The sequence below is a fragment of the Sylvia atricapilla genome, chromosome 4, assembly GCF_009819655.1.
Source record: "Sylvia atricapilla isolate bSylAtr1 chromosome 4, bSylAtr1.pri, whole genome shotgun sequence".
In the NCBI taxonomy this organism is placed as follows: Eukaryota; Metazoa; Chordata; class Aves; order Passeriformes; family Sylviidae; genus Sylvia; species Sylvia atricapilla.
Window position 1 is genome coordinate 27,768,238 of NC_089143.1, and position 20,494 is coordinate 27,788,731.

The 20,494-nt window shown below is 44.2% G+C and overlaps 1 long non-coding RNA gene across 1 annotated transcript in view; it reads right to left on the minus strand.

The window, feature by feature from the left end:
* LOC136359907 (uncharacterized) overlaps positions 1 to 20,080 on the minus strand; it is an 87,730-nt gene extending 67,650 nt beyond the window's left edge. The window contains exon 1 of the long non-coding RNA XR_010743374.1: positions 19,813 to 20,080. This is a non-coding gene — a long non-coding RNA (uncharacterized lncRNA). The remainder of the gene's footprint in view (positions 1 to 19,812) is intronic.
* Positions 20,081 to 20,494: the final 414 nt, after the last annotated feature.

A 20,494-nucleotide genomic window follows, 5' to 3' on the forward strand; every position in this document is an offset into this window, starting at 1 on the left:
TAATACTGAGTTTAAAATTTTATTTATGTTTTTAGTTAGAGAAGACAATTCTATGGAAAGCATGAATTGTTGTGAAAAGGTTCTTAGCAGAAAAGCACATATTCTATTAAGGGAAGTAGATGCATTGGAAGGTTTTTTATATAACCCTTTATCCTTGCAGCAACTACTAAATGATTAATTAAAAAAAATAGTTGTACTATTGTTCATCATTTTAATTGAAATTTATTCAGACTGAAAACATTGCTGGAAGAGGAAGTTCAGTACAAGAAGGAAACTGAGTTTTCTTTGTATTTTAAAGTACACTCAAACAGTATCAAACATAAGCAAGCATAAACCATAAGGAGTGAACAGAAGTTTGACTTTTTAGAAGTATGGAAATTAATCAGGAGGAGGAAAACTGAAATTGTGACCAATCTGCAATTGCTGAAAATGCTTTTTATTCTGATGTGTGTGTATCAGATGCCCTGATTCTCCTCTCCTTGACACAGTTGTAAATTGGAAGTGAGTTTTGTGGGAGTTCGCCTGTTACAGCCTGAGAACGAGACTCAGAGACCCGAACAGATTGCAACAAATAGATCCTCTCACATGTACATTGGTAGGAATTTTCTAAATATGCTTTGTTTTGAAGCAATCTGTATTTCCAGAAGCCTAGATTTGTGTTATCTAATTAGATCCTTTCACACACTGAGGACCTGCTCAGCCCTGGGCACCTCTCTGGGTGAGGGTCACCTAGTGACAACTGCCCAAACTGGGTAAGAACCAGTACAACAAATCAGTGCAAGAAGACAGTGAGGGTTCAGCTGAAAACAGCAAAATAAAAGATGAATCAGGGATTTATCAATTCCACAGAAAGAGGCTTTGGCCTCAAGAAAATATCGTGAGATAGACAGATCCTGTCTGAAGGTGGTGGTCCCATCTTCATTTATGTCTACTGAGAATTTGGCCATTCTACATGTTGATTTTGGGGCCAGAACTCTGATGGCAATGCTCTACTCTTTAAATCATGGCAGTGATGAGTAGGAGCAGCTTAAAGGCGTCAGGATTTGGCCCTTTGTAGATTAATAAAGGCACGCTGAATGGGAATTTTGTCTTTGTGATTTTCTTGGAAGGGGACGAATAAAGTGCTTTGATCTAGAAAGGGGAGTGTGAAAGGTCACTGGCTAAGCATGTGTGCTGAAGTGCCCTGAGCCATCCAACATGATTAGCATAAATTAGAATCTGACTGCCCAGCTTTATTCATCTTTATTGATGTCTATATAGCTGCAAAGGCAGAGGGACTCTAACAATCCCAGCCAGCACAGAGAACCAACTGGGGCATGTGAAAATCCATAAAATGTTTAGCATTTCCAAGTGGAAGCAAATATATGAGTGTTATTAATGCACAAGCCTCATAATTTTAAAGCTTGGGTTTTGTTTGGACCTGGATCCAGACCTTTGGAAGCTTATCTGAAGTTCCAAAACTACTTGTGCTTGCAAAATTGCAGCCAAGCTTTGTGAGTTTATCATGAGAATTTTTTTCCCATTGTTTTTAGCCCTGGCTGAACAGTGACAGTTATTATCAATGCCCAGATGCAGATCTACCAATATAATATGTGCACATTCCCTCAGGCAAACTGACACACTGACTACAGTCCTGGGAAAACAGAGGCTGTACAAAATAGGACAAAAAAGACTAATGCCATGTTCAAAATTTCTGCTTCAAGGCCACTTTGGGAAGCAAAGACCTATAGACCCTCCCCCAAATAAAGAAGACATTAGATGTACAGATTTGTGACATTAGGAGGAGGCTCATTCAGTTTTTTACTTGCTCAGAACATCCGTCTCAGTCCACCAACCAGTTATACAAAGTCCTCCATCACCCTTCCTACCTCTATGCCATTTTTTACACCAAGCTACCAGGACTTCATGGTTCCATCCCCAGAAGTACAGGTCATGGGGTTGAGAGATCTCCAATGTGTTACTCAACCTGACAACTGTCACTTCACCCCCTTGGAAAATGAAGTTTTCTACTTCCAAAAATATTGCATAAGCAATAAGAATCTTTCATTTCTGACTACTTGATTATCTCCCTTGGATGAACAGTAGGTGATATTCAGGGCTCAGTGATTTGCAGAAAAATGCAATCTTTGAAAGCAAAATATAAACAGAACAACATCCAAATTGCATATCTCTGTTAAGGAAGTTCCTATGGTCAAGGCTCAGCTATGTAAAAAACATGTCCCAAATGATAATCCCTAAGCCAAAAATCTCAAGGTCAGACCCATCATTTTGATCATTTACCCTGACCTCCTAAGAGACAAACTTTAACAAGCAACTCCTGCCTGAAGTCTGTAATGCTTGGCATATACACTCTGGAAAAAGCTTTGATTCTGAGTTGAAGATCCCAAATGATGGCAGAGTCCAACATTTATGTTGGCATTTTTTTCTAATAGCTAATAATTGTCATTGCTCAAACCAAGAATGCAGTTTCTGTAGTTATACAATTAGGGAGCAAATGTTGTCACCGCTCTGAAGCGCTTGACACAAGAACACAGTACTTGCAGCTGCCAGTTCTTCAATCATGCTGGTTTTCCTTTTCCCACTGGAGAAATTTTTCCTAAATGGACAGTGAAATAATATTGTTACTCTAGGTGTGAAACAGAACCTAAACCGAGTATTCAAATGAGTTTTTGTTTTTAAAAGTAAAGAAAAAAAAGTCTATATTTACAACACATGCCTTTTGTTCCTCTTTAAACTGGAAACGCAGTATGTAATTTTCAAGAACCACAGTGCCTCTATTTTTTCCGACCACAAATTAACCATAGCTCAGTGCAGTGAAATGCAGTAAGACTGATGGAATGCTCTGCCTAAGGGATGACTTACCCCTAACAAAAATTATGCCTTGCTTCCTATTTGTTGTGTTCAATAATATTGCCTCTCTAAATGCTTTTGGTTCAGTACTGACACCAAATGAAGAGGAAAGCCTCCAGAATGTACAGACGTGCAGGATTATGTTTCATTTGTCTTTGTTCGTGGTCCTAATTCAAACCAGTCACCCAACCGCTGACTTATGACTGGAGGAGACATATTGTGAGGGGTTTTTTTCAAATGTATTTCACAAAACCACCCCAACTCAAAGAGCAAAATTCTGTCCTCAGCTACACCCCTGCAAGAGCAGCAAAGTTTGTAAGTTTGCACATGTGCAGTGGCGTGGTTTGTAAAAAATCCTGCACGTTGCCGTTTTAGTTTGTTATGTTTGAAAATACAAATTATTTACTCCAGACATGCCTGACCAGTTTTTGCAAGAGGCCAATAAATAAAATATAGATACTTTGTATATCTACCAGCAGATGAGTGGATTTTTTTGGCCCTGATTAGAAATCTACTCTTTGAGGATTTGTTTCCTCCCCCAGTTGCTTTAGTGTCAAAATTTTCTCATTAAACATGGAGAAGGGCAATAAAATTCAGCTTTTCTCCTACACCCTCCACCCTAAATTGCATATTTGCAATGAGAAATGGTTCAAAATTCTTTCCAGATGTTAATGAAAAATCTCAATATCCATTAGAATTAGCCCTTGGTACATATTTATACCCATAGCAGATGAATGTGTGAGAATATGCTTTTTAACAAAGTGGATAATGAAAAAAATCCACATCCTCCATTGGAAGATCTGCCCCAATTCCCTTGGCAGAATTAGTGGCTGGGTGCATCAAATGCCTGCCATGTTTCTGAACCTGTAATTCTGCTGCATGTAAACAGCTCCCCAGAGATTAATGGGAGTATTCAAGCAGGCAAATGTCACGCACACTGGGTGGCAGGATCAGGCCAGCAGTTAGCACATCCCTCACAGCTACAGTGACTTTTCTTCAGATTTAGCAACTGTTATTGCTACAGAATTTTCATTAAATTTTCTCACTTGCATCCCAAAAGAACAGAGACTTAATATTACAGTAACCATAATTAGGAAGGACTTAAGAAAACTAAGTCCTACTATGTGCAATGCCCCATCACTGGTAAAAAGAATGGTGCATATTATCATTTTATACTGCCTGGTTTTAGCCACTATATGTAAAATTTGATTGAAACGCTAATAAGGATTTTCTCTATAAATCCTTACCTGCTCAAGTCTCCACAAAGTTAGAGCAGTGAGCTTTTTTCCCTTAAACTGTAAAGAAGGAAAGTTTGCAGGGAAATATTTTATCTGTCAGTAGTAGATCTGAAGAAGGAATTAAAGTTCAAGAACTCTTGTAAAGAATTTATCTAATGTTAATCATCTGAAAGTAGGAATCTAGTCTAAACTTGCTGTCTCAGATGCCTCAGTGTCCGGAGAATGAACAATTCCATCTCAAAACAACTGTCAAAGTTAAGTGGAATAATTACTCCCAGAAATGCACTTTTTTTTTTTTTTTCTTTTTTTTTTTTTTTTTTTTTTCTTTTTTCTTTTTTTTTTTTTTTTTTTTTTTTTCCCCTTCCTCTGCAGAAAGCTCCAAAATGAACAGATAGAACCTGGCATCTAGCATCTAGGTTTCAGATGGCCAGCATCCAGCTGGGTTAACTTCTGCTGAGTGTCCATTCAGTATCTCAAGCCTTTCCTGGAGTTTTGATCACAGAGGCAGCTCTATCAGCAAGCAGTGCAATTTCCATCAGTGACATGGCCTGGCACGCTGGGATGAGCTGTGCTGGTACAGATCTTGCTGCTTACATGTTGTGCATCCGTACCCACACAGTCAAGATCCCAAGTGCTGTCTCAGCCTGTTTCCTTGATTAGCCTGAATAAAATGTATGTTTTTGTGATGAAATCCAGACTAACCTCTGTTCGATATTCAACTTTCATTGTAATCTTGACAATTCAGGCTGATCTTGCTCCCAGATTTTGATAATGCCTCAGCTGCCTAGCTGGCTCATTTCCAGTAAAAAACACAGCAGTTCTGGTTGAGTTGTGTCTGGAGTGCTGGATTCATCCTGATTATAGGTCAGAGGAGACTCCTGCTCCTAATTGTCTCTTCTGTGTGAATAGCTGCTGAAATCCCTCTAACAGGTAACATAATATCAGGAAGCCTTCCATAAAACTTCAGGAGAATCTCAGTTTAGGGCTAAACTCTGAAATTCACATGGATCTCAACCGTGATGCCAGCTCTCAGCTCCCAGGCAACAGTCAAACACATAACACATAACATGGCCCTCAGAAAAATTTCACTGAGTTACTGCTGCAGCATTTTCTTTAGTTGTTGGTACACTGCCCTGAGAAAATACGGAGTCTCTACCCTCTCTGACAATATTTACTGGTCTACCTTGAGTTGAGATAGCCATGCAGAATGGAGTTTTGCTATGCTCCATTCTTGCTGAGCCCTGGGAAGCAGCCTCAGTCCTGACTGCATCCCTGCACAGCTCTGGTCCCCACAGGCCAGAGACAAGAGGGCATAGCTCAGGACAACCAGCTATCTGGGATGGGAGCTCTCAAAGTGTGTAGGCTACATGAACACATCAGCTGTGGAGCAAGGACAAGCAGAGGTCTGGGTGCAAGGTCCAACCCCTCACAGGTCAGATTTGTTGGAGTACTGTACTGGAGAGAGCTGCCTGCCATGAGTCTCTTCTGCATTCACATCCTACATAACCCACAACTCACTTTATTCCCCTCTCTGTGCTGCAGTCTCACTATTTTTAAGTGCTTCCATGAACTCGCTGCTCTAAGCAGGATCCCCACCAGACTCCTGCATCACACTTCTGCTCTGCTGAGGAAGGGAGGTTGGAGCTGGGAGGAGAACAGTAGAGCAGTGCTCCTCTGTTTTTCCTGGATGTCTTTCATTCACTTTCAGCTGAGTTTTCTCCCCATTCAGAATAACTAGCATTCTTTGGGGCACATTTCTCCTCACAAATCTCAAGGAGGCGGAAGCTCTGCAGAGCTGCTGCTTCACTAAAGAGCACGTTATTCCAAGGCTAAGATCTTATTACAATTCCCTTACTACAGCAACACATTTTTTCCACTCCTTTTCGAAACCTCAAATGTTGTTATGGCGTCAATGGTAAAGAAGTTTCGGCTTGCTTGGATTTCAGTCTCCTGGCCTTGGATGGAGGGGAAACATTATTTCTCTAAATACATGAACCCTTGTGCACACACACACTTGCACGCTCCTAGACCCCAATTTTGCAATAGGATCTGCCTTCTGTCTGTCTGGAGTTGTGCTGAATGTAAATCAAGCACATCTGACAGATCAGACCCTTTTAATGCAGTGCTTTGGTAATGTTGCTACTGATGTGGTCCAGGAAAACAGCAGCATGGATCAAACCCAGCCAGGCAACTGTCCCAGTGTTGTGGCAAAGAAGATTAAATTAGTAGAGACACAAATGATGCTGCAGGGACCCTGTACATATCCAGGTCTCTGCTTTCAGCCTGGTGGGGGAAAATGTGGTTTGTACTTCCTACTGCAAGAAGGGAGATGGGAAATGGTGGGAGGTGAAGACCCAGAGCTCTTGCTGCTGCAGCTCTAAGCAATCTGATTCCATCATGGCACAGGGGCACAGAAAAACACCTGCTGGCATGCTTCCTCAGCCCCCGGGCTTCTACTCTCTACATATGTAAGGTGGGAGGGAGCTGAGGGCCACAGAAATTGGTGCTGGATTTTGGGAGAGATTGTGGTGCTGCTGTTGTCTGGTTGGGCTCAGTTCAGTGCCCTGCCTGCAGGCTGCACATCCTGGCCACCTTCCGTGATGACTGAATGGGTCTGTCCCATCTCACAAGACCAGTACAAAAACCCAGCCTCCTTGATGACTTCCTCAGCACCCGAGGCACTTGGGGCTGTCTCTGACACCAAAGCATCTGGCCACCTTCTGGCCTTCAACACATTTTTTTTTCCTTCAGCAGCCTAGGGACAGGATGGTCTATTTATCACACTTGAAAATAAGGCATGGAGCATAGCCGGATTGCTCATGTTTAGGTGCCTGAAGATGCAGATATGCATCTGATGAAATTGTGAAGCATGTGGAGGAACTTCCCTAGCACTGAGCTTGAGCCAGGTCCCACAGTGGGTCTGGGCTGTATGCAGGAGGAATTGGGCAGAGTTTGTAACAGACTCTGTTGATGAGGCTATCAACCCCCCCCTGTACACTCCAAGAACAGCTTGTTTCCCACCAGTGAAAATTGTTATTCTTGCACGGTTTTTTCACAAGTTCTGTTTCCAGCAATGCTTGATCGCAGATAGGGGAAATGCAATCTCAGTATGTACATCTTGGGCTTTGATTATCCAGGACCAGCAAGGCATTCTTGTGGCAAGGACAACATTTCACTTCTTTCTCCACACTTTCTCTCTCCCTTTCACTTCATTTTCTTCCACTCAGACTTGAGTTCACAACAACACTGCAAGTCACTGGAATGGGGATAGAATAATCCCCTGATTTGGAATTAGTTTCAATCTTGCCACATGGACAGGTACTGATATGATTCAAAAACAAATCTGTGTTTGTTGCAGTTTGCACTCTACTAGTGGCTTCCTGCAGGCTCTTAGCATTGCTTAACACCTCTGACAGAAACAGTAACCAAACCCATCACTTCCATCTCTACTCCAAAGCATCTGAGATTCCTTGCCAGAGCAGAAGAGTTGTCTTGTCCATGACTGCCGTAACAATGATAATCTCACCAGAGGATTCTGGTGGTGTGGCATTAAGTCTGTGACTGGGCAAGAGACTTTTGCTACCAACAGTTCTGGAGCCCTAAAGGATGAGTACTTGCAGAAGGAGAACCTGAATTTCTGAATCTAAATCAGAATTACCTTTTTGCAAATTAAATAAAGGAAAATACCTGGACCCTGGTTCCCCTACTCTGAATAACAAAGGTATGGGAGATTGGCTGGAGTCTACAGAGAGGGGTGACTGTTTGGATCAGATCTGGACTTCATCTCACACAGGTTAAACTGAATCTGGAGATGAAGGAAAGATAAACAGAAATCTTGTCTTTTGAGCTAATTTTCACTGTTCCTGTGAACTTCACAGTTGGCTATAACACTCCAGAGTAATAACTAGTGGAGTGATCTTTGCAAGGATGGGAACTCTCTGGTGAATTAGAAGTCATTTACATGACTTGTGAAAATCTGGGTATTATTTTCTGCCAGTGCCAACCTGAGAAGTAATAACTCCGACATAGGATGGCAAGCTAGAGTTAAAATAAACCTGTGAGACAGGCATAAACTGTCATCCAGCATATCCAAGCAGCTTTTGTGTCCTCCTCCCCTCCACAAAAATTAGCCTGATTAAAGGCAGCAAAAACAGTGCAAAGCAAGAGAGTTGAGTTGCAGTTACTTTGGAAGAAAGGCTGGACAGGAATTGTTTAACCCAGCCCCTTGACCTGATTTCTAACAACAGGAGGCAAAAAGCAGTGAAAGCTGATAAGCTCTTTTATCATAAAAAACAGGGGCTCATTTCTGCTTCTCTGATTTAAGTGTTGCAAACAGGAGGAGGTGGGAGGAGATCAGCTTTTGTTCAGTTGCAGGTTGCATAAGTCAGCCCCAGTGAGCTGCTCTGTGCCTCTCAGGGACCAAGGCATGATGGTGACACTGGGGTGGAGGTCCCTACCTCATGCCCCCCTTACCCTAAAAGGGCAGCGTCCCCCCACCCTCTCTGTGTTTTTCCGGTTCTTTACTGTATGGTTTTTAGGCACTTTTGGTGCCTAGTCCCTTTGTTCAAGAGTCATGTTCTTAGTTCATGTGTCCTGTGACTGCTCCAGGACCTCCTTCTAGTGGTGATGTCCTCTGGGAGAGACCCAAGCCAGCAAAACTTCCCCCAGCTCTGTGACAAAACTTGCCTTTAGCCTGGAACTAAACCTTGAACTCCTGTAATCTGGGACGCTACAATGATCCTCAGAGTTCAGGACATCCTTTCCCAAAATCTAACCCTCTGACTGGGCAGAGCAGGCTAAAACAAGCCTGAAAAAGGGAGGAAAGAAGTGAAAACCTCTAGAGCAAAAGCATATATGAGGGTTTCTGAGTGGTATTCCCTCTTGTCCTCTTTTTAATTGTTGCTAAAATTCTCTTAGTTAAATCTCTTCTGCCAGGCTCATGCCTTGACATTGGTTTGCCATACCTGGCCATCTGCTTTGTCTGACCTCCTGCTATGCTGACCATCCCTCTCTGAGCAAAGAAAACTATCTCTGCTCCTGCCAGGCATACTTTAACAAATCTAGAATACTGGGAGAGAATACCTCCTTACACCATGCAAAATACCTGAGAAGTCCTCAAGCTTCCAGAGGCATCGCGCGGGGAGAGAAGAGAGGTTGGTTTCCCCAGCGCAAGCTCAGAACTAATCCCCGGAGGAAAAAAAGCCCTCTGCAGTCCTCATGAGGGCTGTTGTTGGCAAACTTTGCACAAACAAGACTCCAGCAGACGCTGCCACAAGGGTCCTCAGTGTTTTTCCCTTGTGTCTCTTGTCGGCTGAGGAGCGATGCGACATTTGAATGTGAATGGCAGGCGCTTGTTGGCCGAGAAACGTGCCAGAATCACCTCTGAGCTGCAGCTCTAGCAGCTTCTAGGCTCTCTGCAGAGCTGCTCAAGAGCAAGGAGGGGAAAGTGAACTCAGAGGACAGCCCTTGGCACGGCAGAGGCGATTGTGGCAGGGGGAAATGGCTGCAGCCACCAGCCAAGGGTAATTCGGTTCATAGGCTCTCCAAGACCTTTAGGATTCCTCTCCTTCCTATTATTGCTTGTGACAGAGTTGATGAAGCACCCCAGAAAAACCACTAGGCAGCCATTAGCAGATGTCAGTCTTTCTAATATTGGTTTTGGCCTTGAGTGATCGAGACCAGGTTGGCCATGGAATACAAATCAAGAACACGTGAGTTTTGGGAAGAACTAAATCCAGGCAGCAAGCCGTGTCAGAGGAGTAATAACTCTTAGCCAAACCAATGTGTATCAGGCCTGGCTTCCACAGCACAGTCTCAGACTGGATTTCTAGTAAATATAAATCAGTGCAGCTCCACTTGAACATGAGATTCTACATACCAGAAGAAGCTAGCCAGGATGTCAGAGACAACTCAGTGCTTCACCCACCAACAAGAGCCTGTGGATTTCAAATGCTGCTGGGAAAAGCAGGCATCCACCTGACTGAAAACCACTTGTTAGTGAAGCCCTCTGGGTCTTGAATACCAGTTAACTTCCAGGCTTCTTTCTCCTGAGAACAGTTTTCATCATATACCCCACTTCAGCGAGGGCCACTGGTCTCTCCTCTCTGCCTCTCGGCTGTGGTCACACCATGGTTTGCCAGTGGCTTCCATTTGGTCTTTCTGACAGAGACCACAGACTCTTGGTTTTTAGAAAACTCAGCTAAGCTCATATGCATCAACAAAAAATATGCAGGTGAATTAAAGCATGAAGTGCTTCATCACTTCATTATCAAATGTTACTAACCCTCCTTTAAAAATAAGGTATCTTGTGTAAGGTAAGGAAACCCAGCTCCTACCAGAGCAGGTTTTTATTACAAGCAGACTTAAAGCATAAGTCTTTAATAAGGCTGCATACAGCTAGGACTAATACAGTCATGTCTCAATGGAGCTGCTTCCCAGATGCTGACAAATCAGACAACTTCTTCTTTGGCTCAGAGAGATCCTATCGAAGTAGTAAAAGTGCTTCCACATGTTCATTATGTAGTGCAGGGTTACTGTGTGGTTATTAATGTATTTGCAGAGCAGAGATCCTGGCCTGCCTAAAACACGGGTCTCCCCTCACTGCTCAGTGTCTGTCTCCAGCAGCATGGCCTCTAATGTGGAGAGAGAGAAAAGACACAATTTTCTACCCCATGAAATGAGTCAGATTCTTAAATCACTTCCAATCATTTTGTAATCCTTAGATTTAGGGCATGCAATATTCTAAGTTGAGCAGAAAGGGCCTGCAAAGGTTAAAGACAATAAATCAGAACACAGGAAAGAAAGACTAAAAAAAATGAAAGTAAAGGCTACATAGGACTTGAAGTACTCATTTGATGGTGCTGAACAAAGTGGGTTTGGTGACAGTTTGATGGAAAGAAGTATTAGGTAGGAATGTACATCTAAACTCACTTCTCTGTGGTTGGGGTTTTTTCCTTCAGGTGTTGAAATTTGCAGCAGAAATGTGGCAGTAACTCACCAACAAATGTACCTTGGACAATGGTGATAACTCAATCCCAGCTTATGGCTGGCTGGGCTTTGTTCAAGGCTTGTGATAAAAAACTGATAGGAAAGCTGATCTCAATTATTCATATTTCTGATTGCAACTTCCTTCATCAGCCCCGACAAACCCAGTAACCTCTGCTCCTCAGTTTCCTCCTGAGCCATGCACCTGTGGCAATAATGGAGTTTTAATGCAGACACTGCTGCACCAAGGGGAAATATGAGCATGAGAGGTGGCAAAAGCACGGTCTGAGCCCAGGAAGGCTTTTCCATGTAAAATATGTGAGGCACCTGCAATGCTTGGTGCAACCACTTGTCTTGCAGCCGTGGCTCTGGCTGAGAACATGGGGCACCACTACCTGGGGGGCTGGGTCTGCTTGTGATGGTTCATGTGGCCTCTGCTCAAGCAGTGACTGCTAAGAGAGGGGAAAAGGCAGATACTGAGCAGCTATGTAAAAAATACACAAATCTGAACCCTTGTGACAGAGCAGGATTTTCATGGAGGTGTGTTTGCCAAAGAGGCTCACCCTGTTCCCATCGTGTTTATTTGCAAAGTAAATGTGAAGCTATTGAAATAACACTCTGATGTAGAGTGCACCAAAATCAGTGGAAAAACTCCCACAGTGCTCAGCAGTATTTGGCTTAAGTCATAAAAATGTCATTCTCACAGTGCCATTTTACTTCTCTATTTTACAGCGTTTCCCAGACAGGAGTGGTGTCCATCCTTCACACACCACTGGATGAGAGAGGGAAAGTTGTACATGGCTAAACAAAGGAATTTGTTAGGAGGGCAGAGAAGTGTTTCAAGCTGACCGAATTTATAACTTCACATCTACACAGTGTGTTAAGAGTCAATGAATAGCTTGCCTGGGAAAAAGAAAACTTAAAAATAGTTGTTCAGATATATTAAAAATAAAATATCTCATTTGAAAAAGGTCTTTAGATGAATACCTATGTTTGCCTTACTTTAAAGGTTAAATATAGTGTCAGGAAATTAACATTTAGTTTGGGGTCAGATTTTGAATCAATTTGACTCTGCTTTGGATGAACTTCATCCAATTTTTTTCCCAAGTGTTTCATTTCACTGTGAAAACTATAAAGCCAGTTCTGTTTCAGGACAAGTGCAACTTATGTTTTCTGTTCTGAGCTTTTAGTTCTGTGGCCACACTAGAAAAGCAGCTATTCAGAACATCTTAATTATAGATGAAACCACAGTCATCTCAGTGCCAATAATGAGGAGATAGCTGGACCATACTGACTGGCAGTACATTAGAAAGCCAGTGCTGTGCATTTCAAGTTTATTTAACGTTCTCTTATAAATCCATTTCTCCTGCTCTTCTGCTGATTTCCCAGACATCAATACATTGGAATAGGAACTTCACAGCAGTACAGGGTAGGACAGTGGAAGTTTTGGAAATACAGCACGCACAGCCCCTTCCAGGCAGAAAACAAAAGCCAAAGGAACACTGACTGAGCAGATCTATATGTACATTCTTTCTTAGAAACTCTTAATATCTGACTAAAGCCCCTCATTTCCCAGCCATCAATTGCTCCTTTCAGAGTTGATATTAACATGCTGATACACACACAAATCCTAGAAATGAAAAAGATGCAATTGCCTTGCAAAACTTATAAATCCTGTACTCATCCTCAGCCTCCCAGCGTGTAGGGAAAGGTTTTCTGCACACAGTAATCAGCAGTACGAGCACATCAGGCACCCTCATTCAGAGCTGTCTCCTGTGTCTGTGATGCTCTCTGTGAAGGCAGGACCCTGCCAAACCCACCAGCAATAGAGCCCATAAAGATAAGTCACTTGTCAGCTGGCAAATGGAGAACAGGTTTTCAGCTCTATTTTTCCATGCAAAAATAGCCATGTTTTTAAAAAATATAAGATAAGCACACTGCCACAGGGAATGTGAGAACAGACTCTGGTAATCTCCACTGCATGTATGGATGCTCAAGACACATGCTGGGACAGGATGACAGCACAGGGCTGCAGCAGTGGCTTGATTTTTTTTTTGTAGCTTCATTTGTAATCAGAAAAGGTATTACAGAATGAGATATTTATTCAAGTGTGAAACTGCTGCCATATAAAAAACACTGACAGATCTATGTAGTGTTAAATTTAATTTTTTTTTTTTTGGGGGGGTGGGGGTTTGGTTTGTGGATATGTTGAACATGACTCTTGCCATCAATAACTGCTAGAGCGGTAAGGTCTGGATGCACAATGTGTTTTGGAAGAGATATGATCCTTTAGGCTCAGGAAGGTCTAATTACCAAGCTGAGAAGGACAATTTTTACACAGCAGGTAAGCCCACGATTGCTCTTTTTAGGAGCAGTCAGTGCTGGTTGCATCAGACCCAATGGCCAGATGCCCTGACCACTGGGCTAGCACAGGCAGGTCTTATTCAGTCTGGCAGTGATCCCACTGCATATGCTCAGCTCTTCTGGAGCAGAGTATCCCTTCTAATAAAAACCTTTCTAATCATGTAGTTGTGGGGATTTCTTTGGGGGCAGTGTTATTCATTGGACTTTGCAGGAAATAAAAAAAAAAAAAAAAAAAACACCCTCCCTTCTGGCTGATTTTTCAGAGTTTATTAAGAACATAACTGGAATCTTTCTATACTAAAAAATATTTCAGCAGAGATTGATAAGGGTGTGCAGACTAAGAATAAAGGCAAATTTAATCACTGCTTTTATTATTCTGTTTTCCTGAGTAGAGTAATTTCCATCATCCTGAGTGGCTTGAACAGCCACAAGCTTGAAATAGTGATGATGGAATTTCCTGGGAACAAATTAACGTGGAGGCACTGGGATATTACAGTAATGGTGTGGTAAAGGAATGTGCCTTTTACCAACACGCTTCCTTCATATTGATGTATATTTTGGCTAACACCAAGTGTCACTTGCAAAATGTGCACCATGTTGTGGCCCATGTTTTTCTGGCCTCTCCCAGACTGAACTGGGGAGCCCTATTTCATGTTAGTCACTCCTGATCGTGGCCCTGCAGCTCTTTCCCATGCAGGCAGAGCTCCCACTGATTTCCAGACGGGCATGTACAAGTTAGGGCTGCTGGATCTGTCCCTAACATAGTAAAAATAGACAGTTACTTGGTTGTTTTCATTAAAAGGAGAGGAAGGAGAGCATTATATAACAGGAGGGTTTGGGGTGGGGGGAGTGCTGGTTAATTTAAAACCTCCAGCGATAGCTGCTTTCCCTGACTGGAACTGGCTCTGCAGCAGGGCAGGAAAGCTGGGATCTTGCCATTGCTGGAGAGCAATGCTCTTTTCTTTATTAGCGGACAATAAGCCACATTCAAGACATGCTAAAGAGCTGGAAGACAAGCAGGCAAAGCAGAGAAATTCAAAGTGAGGGCTGGTGCTTGGGAGCCTGGTGTTTGCATTTGCCTGCGAGGGAGAAGCAGACACCACTGAAGAAGCAGCAGCTCTTTGCCAGTGCTCTCAGTGCTAGTGGGAATCTGGGGGCAGCAGTGGAGTGGTTTAATTGACATCTGTGCAAATTGCTTGCCTGTAATCCTGCAAGACTGGAGCAACTGGAAGCAGGCAGGGCACACCTGAGAAGAGATGGCATTTTTTAGGGCAACGAGGGAAATTTAAGGACCTTGGAGCAAGTGAAGAGAAGGGGTGCACAGGGGCTGGACGTTCTGCTAGTGGGAGTTTGGCCCCTGTGCCATGTCAGGAAGAGGGATCTCGATGCTTACAACCTCTGGCCTGCCTCTGGGCACCATCAGCTATCCCCTCATGGACCACAGCCAGGTCTCACCTGCCCAAAGGATATGGCCACAGCACTGCTGACAATACATGAGCAGGCCAAAAGCTGCTGTCTTGTCTCTGGTAAGAGAAAATGCCTGAAGGGAGTGAGACCTCAACTTATCTACTCCATCCCAAGATCTTCTGGCTGGCTCCTGTCCTGATCCATGTCTTCTTGGGAGAAGCATGGAAAAGTGCAGTTCTCCAAATACTTGGAGGAGGCTCCTCACCTGTGGTCTCACAGCAGAGCTCCATTGCTGTGGGACACGGGAGCAGGTCTGTGGCATGGCCATGGAAGGGTGCTGGCACACCCTGAGCTGGCTGCAGGCCTCTCAAAGGATGCCAGCCCTCTGATGACACCATGCTGTGTGTCCTCAAAAGTCCTCAGAGCAAAGTATTTTGCATTGTATGTGCGTTGATTCCAAGCCTAGTTTTCCTATTGTTTTCAGCAGAATTTGGTTTTGGCCACAGGACCCTGAATCAACATAGTGTTGAGTCTGGCAAGTCAAGAGAACTAGAACACCTGATTAGGAAAAAGGCATTTAAAAATATTATTATTCCCTGCAAAACTTATATGTAGAGTTGAGTTTAGAAGGACAAAATGCTGTCACTTCTGTGGGACAGCAGCAATTCTTGATGTGCTCTGCAGAGCACCTGGTTGTTGGGTCCAAAAGTAGACCCACTTCTGAGTGAAATACAGAATATTCTCACTGGTAACAGCAGGTTGTGTTCATTCCTTGAGCCAGTTTTATCAATAACAGTTTTAACAATATTAAGGTTCACAACATGCAAAGGCAAGGAGAAGTATCAGAGTCCTGGTGAAGGTCATCTGAAAAACCTCATTTCAGAATGATCACTAATTAAAAAACCACAGCAACCTAAGAAAAAAAATGTATTTCAGCAGTGAGACATTAATTTTCAACATTGAGCCAAGGGGCATTTCTCACATGTAGTTTCAAATGAATAAAAAGAGAATTGTTGGCACAGCCTTTTCTCCAGCGGTTCCAGAGGTAATTAAACAGGAGCCACTCAGAGCTGGCTCAGGGGAAAGTGCACACCATGATCCATGAGCCAGAAGGACTGTGTGGCTGCCTGCTTGCCTCTGTGTATGTGCACATTGGATTTTTTTCGTTTTTAAATCCTATTTGTACATTATTTTCCTGTGTGTCCATGGCACCTTATTTCAGTGAACATTTTGAAAGGCATATGCTGTTGAGCAAAGGGGAGAGAAACTCTCCTGATCATTTTTTTTCTCTTGTCTCACTGAACATGCCATTTTTTTATGCTTTTCCTAGGGCTTCTGTGACCTATGCTTTATACCACCTGGCTGGTTTAATTCATGAATCCTCTATTAATATGACAGGCTCTGCAAAGGTGACTAAAATGTTAAGGAGACAGATGTCATCAATATCTCTCAAGGGTAAATACTTGAATTTTGCTCCCTTTTTGTGTGGCTGGTCTCTGTTCTGATCTTGGCACTGTGGCTGAGCCACTGAGACTAATTCATTTTTGTTTCTCCCTCAGATGCTCTGGATGAATGCTAATCATAATTTTAACAGTTCCTGTTCTTTCCTCAGATGTCAAAGCCTTTCTTTTCTGCCACTCCTGGTGGAGAAACCCCATCTTACACAAACGAGCAATGGAGCTGTAAGCATCCTTGTAACTCATAAGAAGTCTCAGGCTGCTTTCTACTGCTAGCAGGGCACAATTTGTCCTTCAGGCAAGAAAATAATTCTTTGCTAAGGGTACTGCTAGCTCCAGGCTGATTTGGATCAGCATCTTGCTCTCATAGAGATCTCACCTGGAAAAATATCTCAGGGTCTGATGTGGATGTCCCAGTGGTGACTAAAGTGGAGGCTGGATTAAACAGAAGCAGGTCTGGAGTAGATAGAGCACAGGGAAGGGAGAAAGGGTACCAGTGGCACAACCAGATTGTTTAAACAACAAATGGTCATCACCAGAGGGGCTAAGGAGAGAATGATGATCTCTAGGGTGGTCTCAGCATTAAGTGGGAGATACCACGAGTAAACTCAACATTCTGCCTGTGCTTAGAAAGCAACAAAAGCAAGGAAATGAGTAAACCCCTTCTCTTCATTTCCTTGCAAGTTGCTTAGTGCTTTGGACCACAGTTAAGCTGCCTGGATTGAGCCCGTGTAAGAAACCAGATGTCAAGCCCAGATCCAGATCCGTTGGCTCCGGGACACAATTCATATCTAAGTCCAAGCTGAACACTGTGGACTTGTTCTGGCCTGAGCATGCTGCACTTCTCCTCTCAGACAAAGCCTCATATCCACACTGTCCACATCATATTTATCCTTAGGAGACCGGACCAGGAAGATTGTTTCATCTTTGGAAAAACCTCTTTTGCAAACGGGCATTGTGCTGGTCTCATCTCTCCTTTCACACTCCTTCCCAAGGCAGTTACTTGTCTGCTGTAATTTACTCTTTAATGCAGCACTTTCCTATTCTGTGAGACAACAATCATGAAGCATTTAAATTCCAATTGAGTAGGGCTGGAGTGCAGAGGGGCTGCGGCTTGTGCAGCGCGGACAATGGGAACCTGAGACAGGGGACACCAGTTCAAGGCCCCCCAGGAAGGAAGGCTACAAGCTTCTCCCTCACATTCCCATCTCCCTAGAGATGTAAATCAAGAAAAAGAAGGGAGGGGAAGAGGAGGAGGGGGGTGTTTATAGAAAGAAAAGGGAAAATGGATTGAGTTGTGCTGAATTCTAAGACAAGGATCAGCTACACAAGAGAACTATTGAATAGCTGTGAAATCTGGAATTGAGCCATCAAAAAAGCTGCTGAGCTGCATGTGAATCAGGTTGATTGTTTATGAGAAGCACCTGATTTTTTTTTTTTTGCCCCCTCTCTCTTCCATGCTCCGTGCTTAGCCTTGGAATTTGAACATGACTGCTGATATGGTAAACTGCTTTTCCCTGAGATAGAGACATTTTAGGGACCAGGAAAGGAGCGAGGGCAGGGAACATCTCTTTGGATGAGAAGGTCGTGGTACCCAGATTGTGAGCTGATGGGTTCCCCCCTGCTCTGGGGAATGGCATCAAGGAGTTCCCACTGCTGGCAGGGACCAAGCAGGAAAAGCAAAGAGTTGTAACTCCCCGGGACAAGGAGTTCCAAGGGCTGCCGGCTGCTCTGTAGCTGGGCTGCAAGTATATTTTGCCAGCTCTTCACCAGGCTTGTGCTCTCAGAAATTCACATTTCCTATCTTGTCTCCCAGGACAGAGACAACACCTATTTCCTGCTGAGGGGTCTCTGCTGGACCTTGGGAAAATGAATTGCAAAGCCCCAATTTAATATTACACTTATCAGTATGGTGTCTCGTGCAGTGGTAGAGTTATAATTCCCTCTGCAGCATTCACTAGTGAGGGAAGCAAAGCACAAGGATGCTAAGACGTTGTTTTCCCAAAGAGAACTGTGATTCCAAAGTGGCCTAAAAAGGCAGACTGAAAGAAAGAAGGAAAAAGAAATTAGCAGGGCTGCTTTGAAAAATCTAGCAGTTTGCCCAGGGATATGGAATGAGCTGGGACTGCAAGAGTAAAACCTTGCCTTTCCTCATTTGGTATGTCTGAGAACCATCTCTGTTCTAATTTATTATTATTGTATTGCATTATTGTGTAATTTTATTGCATTAAAAATCATGTGAATAGCACCATGGTGCTCTGCAAACAGAGAGCAACACAGAGCCACTGCTCCGAGGAGCCTTGTTAAACTGCTTCCAGATTCGACTCAAGAGACCTACACTCTATTACCTTATGCAGAAAACATCTACATTGTTTTATTGTTGTTTATTTACTGAGCACTGAGGGTAAGCACTGCGCTGGGACAACTTGCAGAGCCTGGACAGTTCTATCACACTTGGGCTCTTCTGCCATGGGATGGGCTCACAGGGCCTCTTCCTTCTTCCCTCTGTCGTACCCTAGCTCAGCCCAGCCCCACAGCCTCTCTGCCTCTCCAGAAGAAGCTGACAAGACCTCGTTTCCTCCCAAGCCTTGGTGGGGTGTTTAGACCCTGCAGACCATCTCTGCCTGTAGACCATCCTTCTCCTGCTCATGTTGGTCACACCAGTGGCTGAGAAGCCCTGGGTATCTTGGGGCAGCCCTGGGGTGTCTGTGCCACCTTCCCCCCACAAGAGTGTGTGTCTCTTTAGAGCCTGTGCTGCACTCACACAGCAGGACGAGTTCAATAGCAGCTGGCTGCCACAGCAGCCCAAAACAGCCGGGAAGCCGCTGCGCTGGTGTCTGCAGGGACACTGGACGCATCCAGATGAGCTGTGGCTCTGGTCTGGAGACAGGGAAGGTGGTGTGGCAAGAGCAGGCCCAGCATACTCTGCTCACACAGCCCCAACCCCAGGCACCAGATGGGAAAAGGCTCAGTCCTCAGGGGTTATTTCCTTCCTTTCAATGGAGAAGACCCTCCCATGGGGTGAAACATGCTCCTAACAGGGGGGAGGGAAGGAAATGGCCCAGCATCCCCTCTGAGCTCCCAATCTGCTCTTGGGCTCCTGGTCCCCGGGCAGACCCCAGCGCCAGGTAGGTACAAGGTGCTGCCCCGAGAAAAGGCTCCCGCGATGACCAGCCCTCACGCCGCCGGCTGAGGGACTCTGAGAGGCTGGTGGCAGCAGTGACTCAGCTCCGGCGGGAGGGCAGCCGGAGGGCAGGCTTTGTCCCACAGCCACTGCTGCCTGCGGCAGACCCCGGCCATTCACATGGGGCCCGACTGTGGGCCCCTTGAAGTCAATGAAAAGACTCTCCGGGATGTCAGGGGGTTTGGGGCTGAGCCCTCGGTGTGCAAAATTAGATCCACATCCTCTTTAACTCAGCAGCGCTGCGAGCTCCAGGAGCACCAGAGACGCCCAGGCTGAGCACTCTCGGATAGGTGCAGGAAGCATCTTCACATGCCAATTACTAAAGCACCTCAGGTTTTTTTCTTTTTTTTTTTATTTTTTTTTTATTTTTTTTTTTTTTTTTTTTTTTTTTCCTTAATGGGGGAAAAATAATTAACCTTCACCTCAGGTCCCAACTCGCATAACCACAGACGAGATTCTACTAATAATTTGCTTGCTTAAGTGACTCATAATAAACACTGTTAGTTTACTTTTGCTTTGAGAGCAGCTGATCTTTGGAACAAGCCGCCCACAGGCGTAAAATCATGTCACCCATTTGCTGATTTAACCCCCTGAGTGCTCACACATCTGCGGGCCCTGCTAAACTGCTGCTTGCAGGAAAGCCTGGAGTCTGGTAAATATTGTCATCAAATGTAAAATAATATCCAGGGAGGATGAGGGCTTTTCTTCACCTGTTTCAGACTGGGAAGTCTTTGCTCAGGTCGGTAGACCCCACAGAAGGGTCAGGGATGAGGGTGGAGGCAGGGACTTCCTGCCCCACCCAAAACTGCTGACCAGCTATTTATTTGCATTTCTGAGGTGGCATATTTTCCATATGACAAGTTCTCCTGAGGATCCTTTTATCCATTAATTACAGATGATCCTGCTGAGCCTTGATTCCCCCTGGGGGCAGCCTGAATCTCAGCAGTGCTGATAAGGTGTTTGGAAGGCACCAAGGCTCACTGTGACCTCAGGATCCTACTGGGACACCA